General features: G+C 42.3%; 1 protein-coding gene across 1 annotated transcript in view; it reads left to right on the top strand.

Annotated features, from left to right (window-relative positions):
- The first annotated feature begins 4,999 nt into the window (after window positions 1-4,999).
- slc27a6 (solute carrier family 27 member 6) overlaps window positions 5,000-9,615 on the top strand; it is a 74,415-nt gene continuing 69,799 nt past the window's right edge. Inside the window, exon 1 of the mRNA XM_046067691.1 lies at window positions 5,000-5,269. The gene's annotated coding sequence lies outside the window, so the exon portion shown is untranslated. The remainder of the gene's footprint in view (window positions 5,270-9,615) is intronic.

Here is a 9,615-nt window from a genome sequence, read left to right as displayed (position 1 = left end):
TGGTCCCGGTCCTGTCCCGGTTTGTGCTTGGCTCTGGGGTGCAGTCCTCATCAGAGACAATAATGCTGTCACAGTGGAAGCTCTAACCTGCAAAACAACGTACATGTTATGGATCTAACAAGAAATTCAAGTTCGTGTAGTGTAACTGATGGAAACTTTTTACTAATTAAAACTCGGTCTTTTTAAACCTATCCAATATTAACATGCTAGCTTGATAGTGAGTACTAACAGCCGGGTTAGTTGTTTATTTTTATAATGATAAAGTTAGATGTTTTCTTACCCCTGATGTGAGCCGCTGCTCTCCGCTCGTCACACTGTGCTCGTCCTGCTGCGGTGTCTGCAAGGCGCGTTCACGTGTTTTGGGGGCGTGGCTTTGGAAGGAGCCGAGAAGGGAGGGGGTGGGAGTTTCTCTGTTGGATACTTTCAAAATCCAGCATTTTCTGGCTATTTTCTCTATTAAACATGTAGTCTTAATACCAGCAGACTAATAATTCAACAGTTCCTCATGTAGTCATAACAACAGTAGATCACAGTAGAGCAGTGCGTGCACTGTCACAGCGTCTGCAGTCAATACTCCCACTCAAGGATCTAACCACAGTGAGCTTGTTTCTGTGTTCATGACTACAGTTCACCACTTTTAAGTATTTAAGTATTTTATCACCTACCAACCAGTAAGAATTCCGGCAAGAGAGGGACAGAGAGACAGAGAGAGAGGGATGGAAGGAGAGAGGGGAGGGAGGCAGCCTACACAGTATACACACAGAGGTACAGACAGTAAAGGTGATGTTGCTATAGACTGAATGAAAAACAGATATTTAGTAGTGTTAATGATAATAATCGTAATGTTATTGATTATAATAAATATAACTAGACAGTGCAATTTCTGGAGAAATTTCGGTGTGAATGCTGGCTGTTGAAGGCTGACGCTAAACTGGATTGCTAACATTAAACTTTGAATCATTCAAAATGATTCAAAAATAAATTTCTGGGTTACAGCCCCAGAATGCAAGCTTTCATTTCAGCCTCTGTCTGAAATGAGCTGTAGATGCTCCTATCTCTTTAAGACCCCCCACCACTCCAAAAGCCCACTGTGATTGGCCAAGACCCTGAAGCAGGAAAATTATGCTGCCGAGTGGTACAGACAGACTGAGCATAGGAGTTGCCAGGCTGAGAACGGTTCGGCAGCGGACAGTAGCTCAGGGGGTGTGGCGTGAGTGAGGGGCGTGGTTTGAGAGGTGCTACAGTTTGCAGCTGGACAATATTGAGGTTGTAGGCAAATTACCATATATGGAAAACTGGCTCTGCATTAAGAGCCAAGAGCAGAACTTTGGCCATGTTTAACATGAACATCTGTGTGTGTATTTGTGTGTGTGTGTGTGTGTGTGCGTGCGTGTGCACCTGCTAGGACACACAGTTATGCTTACATGCAGTAAAGTTTAAAGCTTAATATTTTGAGGGCTCTCTGTATGTGTATGTATGTGTATTGTGTCTGTCAGTGTCTTAATGTGTGTGCATGTGTGTGTGTGTTCAGTGAAGAGGACACAAGCAGGTGTTCAGAAAATAGCTTGCCCACCAATTGTCCACCAATCTGAACAGAGGGACCAGTCCTTCGATCTTTCATCTGCTACATTACCAAGGTAACCAGATCTACAACAGAGACAGATAGGAAAACTTTTTGTCAAACAAACCTCCATAGAGACTAAACTATAGGTCGTATTGACCAGCAGCAGCAGAAGGCATTTGTGAACAATAAAGTTTTGTGTGGATAAAGTAAAAAGAAGTGAGCTCTTCAGCGAGTTAAAAAACTGGTACGTTCTGCTCTGCTCCAGAACTTTTGACACAAATTTATTTCCTTTATATTTCCATTTACTTCCAATGGAGGACTTGGCTGTCACTCTTGTCCTTTGGAAGGGCGCTGTGCCAAATCTATAAGTCTGAGGGATTTAAAAAGCCTATGTGAGGAACCACAACAAAATTTACTACGTTTCTGGTGTAAAATTATGCATGAAGAGTTAAAATTGTGGTCAAGCCAGCGAGTTAAAGAGAAAAGTTTAAGACGATTTCACAAGACTGCTACACTGTAGTGATGATGTCACCCACTCTAACTCACGCAATACACACCCATTATAAACTCCGACAGCGACAGTGAACAAACCATAAAATATATCAAAACGCTGAATACATCATTAATAGATTAACTTCTTGTGACCAATTTACAGTTTAAATCAAGTCTGTAGCAGAAAGTCTGCTGAATTGGTGAGCTCTCAAAGTGGAGTAGGTATGAGGAGGATTTCGACAGTCTCTCCATTCACTTAGAATGGGAAATTTTTCCTGGAAAACCTTGAATATTTTGTAAAGTATTCAAGGTATCAATGACAAAAGTAATAGCACCCCATACCCATTGAGCCGGACAACTTGGAGTTTGAACGGAGTTTCTACGGCAAAAGCTGTGGGACTAGTTACGGTCCAAAAAAATGCTTGCAGCATTCACACCCAATAACAATAGGACTAATAACAATAATTGTAGCAGAGGGTGTCGAGCAGGAACACGGGGGCAGCACGTGACTCGCAACCACAGATCCAGACTCCACAGCTCCAGAACCAGAAACACCTGCAGGAAGTGATAGGAGGAGAGAGGAGAGGGACGAGAAAGCACAAGACTACCGGAAAGGGGAGAAGTTGTGTTATTAACATGCAATAATGGGATGAGGTTACATACAGAGGGAGAGAAAGTAGAGGAGAGAGGAGCTCAGTGCATCATGAGAAATCCCCTGGCAGTCTAGGCCTATAGGGGAATTATCACACTACGTCACACTGACGTCACGCAGGTGCAACTGCGCATGTTGGATGCAGAAGCTGACCGCTGCTGACCAGCAACCGCCTTGAATAACAGGATTATAAACGGGAATATATTTGCCTTGTGGGAGGCAGCAATGTGCTAGAAAGGTATCCGCACTGCCTGGAATTAGAAGACGAAGAAGAATAAGTAGTTTGAAGTAGAAGTAACTTTAGTAGTAGTAATCTAGTAGTAGTAACTTAGTAACTTAGTAGTCATAAGGAACCGAAAAACAAACCCATGAAAAATGTTGTGTTGTGCAGTGGGTTGCCAGAATCGAAAATCTGTAAACAAAGGTCTGAACCTTTGTTTACACTCCTATTAACGCCAACGTTAACGTTATGTTGTCTTGCTAGTTAGTTAACCTGACGTTTAACTAGTCTAATAAGTTTACCTAGAATTTGGCTAATAACGTGGTTATAGCGAACTCAGACTAACTTTTTTTGTACAGGAGAGTTATCCATGGGCTTCAGTAGTCCTGACTTTATCCTGTCTGTTTTTTCCTACTCAACCCAGTGTCCTTTGAGGGATGCTATGTGATTTACACTATTTTGGACTGACTGCCTGCTCTTTTCTCTGAGTATCAGATTTAAGCGGAAAAGAATAAGAGTTATAAATATATTATTTATACCTGCTGCTACCTTGTTATATGTACATGGCCTGATCTTGTCTAAATTCAGATTGTGTCTACCTTTGACATTGTTCTTTCTGCGCTTTGCTCTGGCTGGCTGCAGTTGGGTGTCTGTCAACTTTAAACATAAGGGCAGCTGCATGGCTGCAGGAATAAATATACCATTTTGTACAGGTTAGGGTAACCTGTACAAAATGGTATATTTATTCCTAGCTATCTAATGAATGTGTAGCATACCTACTTTTGTAATACAAATTATGACTATTAATATTCAGAAAATATTAATTCATAAACCTCGAAAAGGGCACCATCGGAGATTCAGTTCGCCCAGGGTCTCCGGACCCCTGGGTAGCGTTATAGTTTAATAATTACACAATTATTCACTAGTGATCAGTTAATAATTGCTCAATTATCTTAAATCAATCAGTCAATCTCATATCGATGGATGTAAATCCTCCGTGACAGTGACTTGGAGTTAAACAATACACACACACAATTCCTGTGATTACAGTGAAATTTATTAACTAACTAAAGGTAGATATAAATGCGGTTAAATATACCTCAGAGAAATAAACAATGGCTAAACAAACATGAGGCAAACAATGAGAATGTTGTGGAGTTCAATGAAAATTGTGTTCTGTTGTGGGGAGAATTTGATTTATAGGGATAAGGAGAACTAATGAACGCAGGTTAGATGATACTTACTCGGTTAAATTTGTCTAGGAGTTTAGGCTGGAATGATGAAGGATTAAAGCTAGTGCTGTCAGTTAAACGCGTTATTAACGGCGTTAACACAAACCCATAATGGAGTAAATTTTTTTATCGCAAGATTAACGTTGTTTTTGGCCTAGCAAACTTTGTAGTTTTTTTCACATGCTGTTACAACAACGAAAAACGTTAGAAAAACTACAACACCCCACTGGATCTAGCTAGACCGGAAACAAAACAACAGGCACGCCACACACTTGTTTGGTGATGCAAATTCTCCGCCCCCTCGTCAACGCCAGGCGACAATGGATGAATTCAGACAGAAGCACATGGATACCACAACTAGGAACAAACTTACTGCAGCCATAGCTAAATGGGTGGCTACTGCATGTAGGCTTGTTAACGTTGTAGAGGACGAGGGTCTAGCTGATATCATTCGCATCGCATCCAACGACTAGACCTACGAATTGCCTTCGAGAGCCACCATTACAAGCCACTTACAGAAATTGCACGAAACAGAGAAGGCTAAGGTACAGAAGGCATTGGAGAAGATAAAAGCAGTCGCGCTCATTGGTGATTACTGGACGTCCCTCAGTAATCACAACTACCTCGGGGTCACAGCCGTGACACAGCAGAGCACTTTATGAAAGTAGCTAGAGAGTGGGACATTGAACACAAAGTTGTCTCACTGACCTTGGATAGTGCAACATGATTGCAGCGGCCAGGCAGCTCCCCTTTGAGCACATGCCGTGCATTGCACACAGTGTGCACCGAGCCGTCACGGTTTCTCTAACCAACAGCCCGTTTCACAGCGCATTGGCAAAATGCAGAAAAGTTGTGGGACATTTTAAGCACAACCCAGCAAACCAAGCGGAGCTCGAGCAGCAACAAGTCGCACATCATCAGAAGAAAGACTCACTCGCACAAGAAGTGTCAACCAGATGGAATAGTACCCTGGAAATGATCAAGCGTGTTCAGCGGAATGCTGAACCTCTGAGAGATGCACTGGCCGTGCACACAACCAACGTCGCCCTGCCAACACCTACTGAGCTGGAGAAACTGAAGAAGCTCAAGGCTGTGCTGGAGCACTTCAGGTAATTTATTGTGTATCCGTGTCGTGTGTGTATATGTAACATTATATGTGTTTGTTTGATAATCAAAGTAAGCCTGTGTCAGAACAGTATCATTAATGATTGGGTGTGTGTTTATGTGCATGCAGGTAGGCTATGCATGTGTGAAAGATTGGAGTGTGAGTGTGGTGAGTGAGAGAACTATGTGTAATTGCGATAAATTGCGAGTTAACTATGACATTAATGCGATTAATCGCGATTAAATATTTTAATCGTTTGACAGCACTAATTAAAGCTAATGGATTAACAGACTATTGGACATCAACTCAACCACAAATGCCGTTGGTTTCTTACTGCTTTGTTGTTCTCCCAACCGGGTTGCTGGTCAGCTGCCTCACGCTGGCTTAGTTCCGTGTGTTCTCGGTTAGGACGACTTAAAGCCGTCGGCCGGTCGCTTTCTCTGCCAGGGAATTGCTCCGTAGATCCGTCTTGGTCAGCTTATTGAAGAAAACTTGCAGTGGTAGGCTTTTAACCTGGGCTCGGGTTGTCAGTTTGATGGGCCTTTGTTACTGCTCACGTAACGGACGCACATGGCTGGGTCTGAACTTCGTTGGGAGCAGTATAAGTTCACTTGACTACAATAAAGCTTAAAAGAACTGGGTTGTTCTTGAATTGAAATTGCGTGACTTAACGGTCTGATAACGTTTAACAAACAAAACAATAGAAAATATAAAGCAAGTAAGTTGCTGGAAACAAGGGAAAAGCTGAGGTCGCGGCACTTCGCATGTGTGGCTTGAAAAGAACAAAGGAATCTTCGCGGCAAGCCGGGCCGGACTTCTTAGGGCGTTGCTGGGAGACGGAGCACGCTGAGCCGAAGTACAAGGGAAGAGAAGCGAAGAAGAGAGCGAGCAACAAAGAGCTCTGCTTGTTTTGTTTGTCTGGCTTGGCTTTGTTCCCCTGAGGGCTTGTTTCCTTTAACTGTAATTTTAAAAGTCTATTTGCTCGTATTTTAATCAAATATCTTCCCACAATCAAACCTTTAATGTCAAACGGTTATACCGTTCTTGGTTTTAAGCATTTGATAAGAAGGAAACTATTAAGTTATTGTCAGTAGTTAAACATTAAAATGGTTAGCATTTCATAGGAATCACATCAGATGAAAGGAATTTAACTAGCTTCCTGGATAATATTGGCTGTTAAACATTCTTACTTAAATATATATCAGCAAGTTATACGAACATGGCAGCATATTATGAACAATAAAACGATAAGATTAAACAGCGGAAGACAGACAATGATATAATACTTATTTTGTCCTCTTGGGGGAACTCTGGTTCCATGAGGAGACTGAAGATAGCAAATTATTATTTCTTTAAAGAGGTGGTATTATGCTTTTTGGCTTTTTCCCTTTCCTTTATTGAGTTATATATCTTTTTTGTGCATGTAACAGGTTTGCAAAGTGGAAAAGCCCAAAGTCCAGCCCAAAGGGAGTTCCCATCTCCCACAGAAAACTCTGCTCTGAACTGCTTGAAAACAGCTCGTTTCGTAGTCCAGCCCTTCACATAGTCCAGCCCTTCACATAGTCCAGCCCTTCACTTCCTTGACTTGTGACGTCACAATGCAAACACGTCATAAAGCTTGCCAAGGGCTAGTGGGTCAGGCACGCCCTCAAACCAAGCTAGTCTTAGCAGAGGCCCTTTGGCTCGACTCGCCTTTGTTTGGTTTTCCATTGTAGAAATGTTGTACCTGCTTCCAGGTACTTTTTTTGGTATCACCTCACCTCCGTCGAGGTTCCAAGCGAGCTGAGGGATACTAAAATGTAACGTGAAAACACGACAGACTGCTGATTGTTCAGATAGAATATTCACTATTCACTGCATCATCATTGCGTGCGCCAGACAGACCCCAGCAACAGAAAGTTTTATATTTTACAGTTTTCATATAAAATTTCATCACTAAATCCACTTCTGAGAAGTTTTGAGGTGAGAAATCAGCTGTGTAGATTTAGAATATTGACAGTTTTACGAGAAGTGATGGCGGAACAAAAATGTGCTTGAATATTTTCGGAGTTGAGGAGCTCCGCGAATGGCTGTGGGGGAAGCCTGCGCCAACCCGTGGGAGAAGAGTGTGAGGCCGGCCAGCCGCCCGCTCACAGAGCCCTTTGCTCCCGCCGTCACACAGACCGCTGCAGCAACAACGGCAGAGGAAAACACAGCTGGAAAGTTTTCATGCCGCTTATCTGTCTTTACATTCTGAGGAATGTTGAAACGGTTTAAGAGAAAGCTGTCTGGATCGCTAGTGTGTGTGTTGCATTGAACATTACGTCGCGGCAGTTGTGTATGGCATCGCTATGACGACCTACTACGTACTATCTCTGGTTACTATCTGCAATGGAAAATGGAGCAGGGCCGAGTAGTCGAGTCTATCAATTTGCGCTATGGTAGCATTTTTCGGCAAGGCAGCATAGATCATCAGAACACCGGCAACAGTTCAACGTTTAGTCCTAATGGTAAGATGTGGAACAATGATGTTGTGTGGTTGTGGACTTGAGAGTAACTTATATCATCTGCTAGGTTACGGTCCCAGTCTGAAGCGGCTTTGATTTGGACCACACTACCTTGTTTCTTACGACCCGCCCTTCTCTGCTTCTGATTGGCTAGTAGTCCTTACCTGGGAACTGTCCCAACAAAGATTTTGTACAAGTAAGATGCATCAATCTGTAGCTCAAGAGCGGAGCGTACAACACATATGGTGAAAAGAGGAGCTGCAGCAATGTGCAGTAAGAGAAAAATATAGTGTTTTTTGAAAATTAAACTTATTTAAATTATTATTATTATTTATGAAAGTAGCTATTATTATTATTATTTATTAATTTAAATTATTTGGGGTCTCCAAATTTATTTGATATAAAATGAACAAATCCACACTGGCTGATCCACTACAAATGAAACACATTGGTTAAGTGGTGCTAGGCTATACATGTCAATAAAAACAGCAGTATGATTTCAGCAAATAAGCAGTGAAATTGAGTTATTGAGTTATCTTACTGACTGGATAAATAATAATAAAATGCAATATAATTTAATAAATGTCTTATGTTACATACCCAGCCATACAGGTGCAGTTTGCAGTCAGAATACAGTTGGTCTTGTTGACGATAACCCAGGCCTCGTACAACTCCGTCTTCTTACCCTGTCTTTGGCTAGGCAGAACCTCCGTCTTAAGCACTATGAAGTTTTGAAATTGGTAATCATGAAGTTGTATGTCTTGGACATGACCACACAGAACAAAATTGTAAGCATCAAGAGATTTGTATGCTTTCAACTTCTCCTGGGTATAAACACTTGGGGTGTGTATCAGGTAATTATATATTTCTGGCCACTGAATGCTTGGCCATTTCGTTTCGTCATTTAACCATTGACAAGGCACTATGGCAAATGGATCATAAGACATATCCCACTAACTAACGTAAGTTTAGTTGAATAACAGTTCTTATCGCTGGGTGACAAGCTGTTGTTGTACGCGGAGAACATTTTAAATATGTACCATCTAATCAATATAAAATGTTGATTATGGACTACCCAAGATACACAAAGAAGGAGCCCCAGTCAGGCCGATTATCAGCAGCATTAACTTGGTCACCTACAACATTGCCAAACACATTTCTACCATCTTAGCTCCTTTGGTGGGAAACACACCTCACCACATCCAAAACTCTATTGACTTTGTAAACAAAGTTCGAGGACTAAAACTGGATCCAGATGAAACCATGGTATCCTATGACGTGACTTCTTTGTTCACCTGCATCCCCACCACAGAGGCAGTAGAAAGCGTTAGGAAACAGCAAACACAAGACAACACCCTAGACAACAGAACTAGCCTCAGCCCTGACCAGATCTGTAAATTACTCGACCTCTGTCTAAAGACCAACTACTTCCAGTACAACGGAGGATTCTACAGACAGAAGCATGGCTGTGCCATGGGCTCACCGGTATCCCACAATTGTGGCAAACATCTACATGGAAGAAGTGGAGAACAAAGCCCTCAACTCCTTCAGAGGAACAGCACCGAGCCACTGGTACAGATATGTGGACGACACCTGGGTCAAAATTAAAAGCCAGGAAGTGCAAGCCTTTTCAGAACACATCAACTCTGTGGACAGTAATATCAAGTTCACACGAGAAGATGTTGAACAACAGTTTGGCCTTCCTGGACTGCGCTGTACACATTGAAGAGGACAGGAGCCTGCAGATTGGTGTTTACAGAAAACCCACACACACAGACCAATACCTACTCTTCGATTCACACCACCCACTGGAGCACAAGCTAGGGGTCATGAGAACACTACACCACAGAGCGGAAAACATACC

Source organism: Micropterus dolomieu, linkage group LG13 (assembly GCF_021292245.1).
Source record: "Micropterus dolomieu isolate WLL.071019.BEF.003 ecotype Adirondacks linkage group LG13, ASM2129224v1, whole genome shotgun sequence".
NCBI classification, from domain to species: Eukaryota; Metazoa; Chordata; class Actinopteri; order Centrarchiformes; family Centrarchidae; genus Micropterus; species Micropterus dolomieu.
The sequence above is the reverse complement of the archived record's forward strand: the minus strand, read 5'-3'. Positions and strand labels throughout refer to the sequence as shown.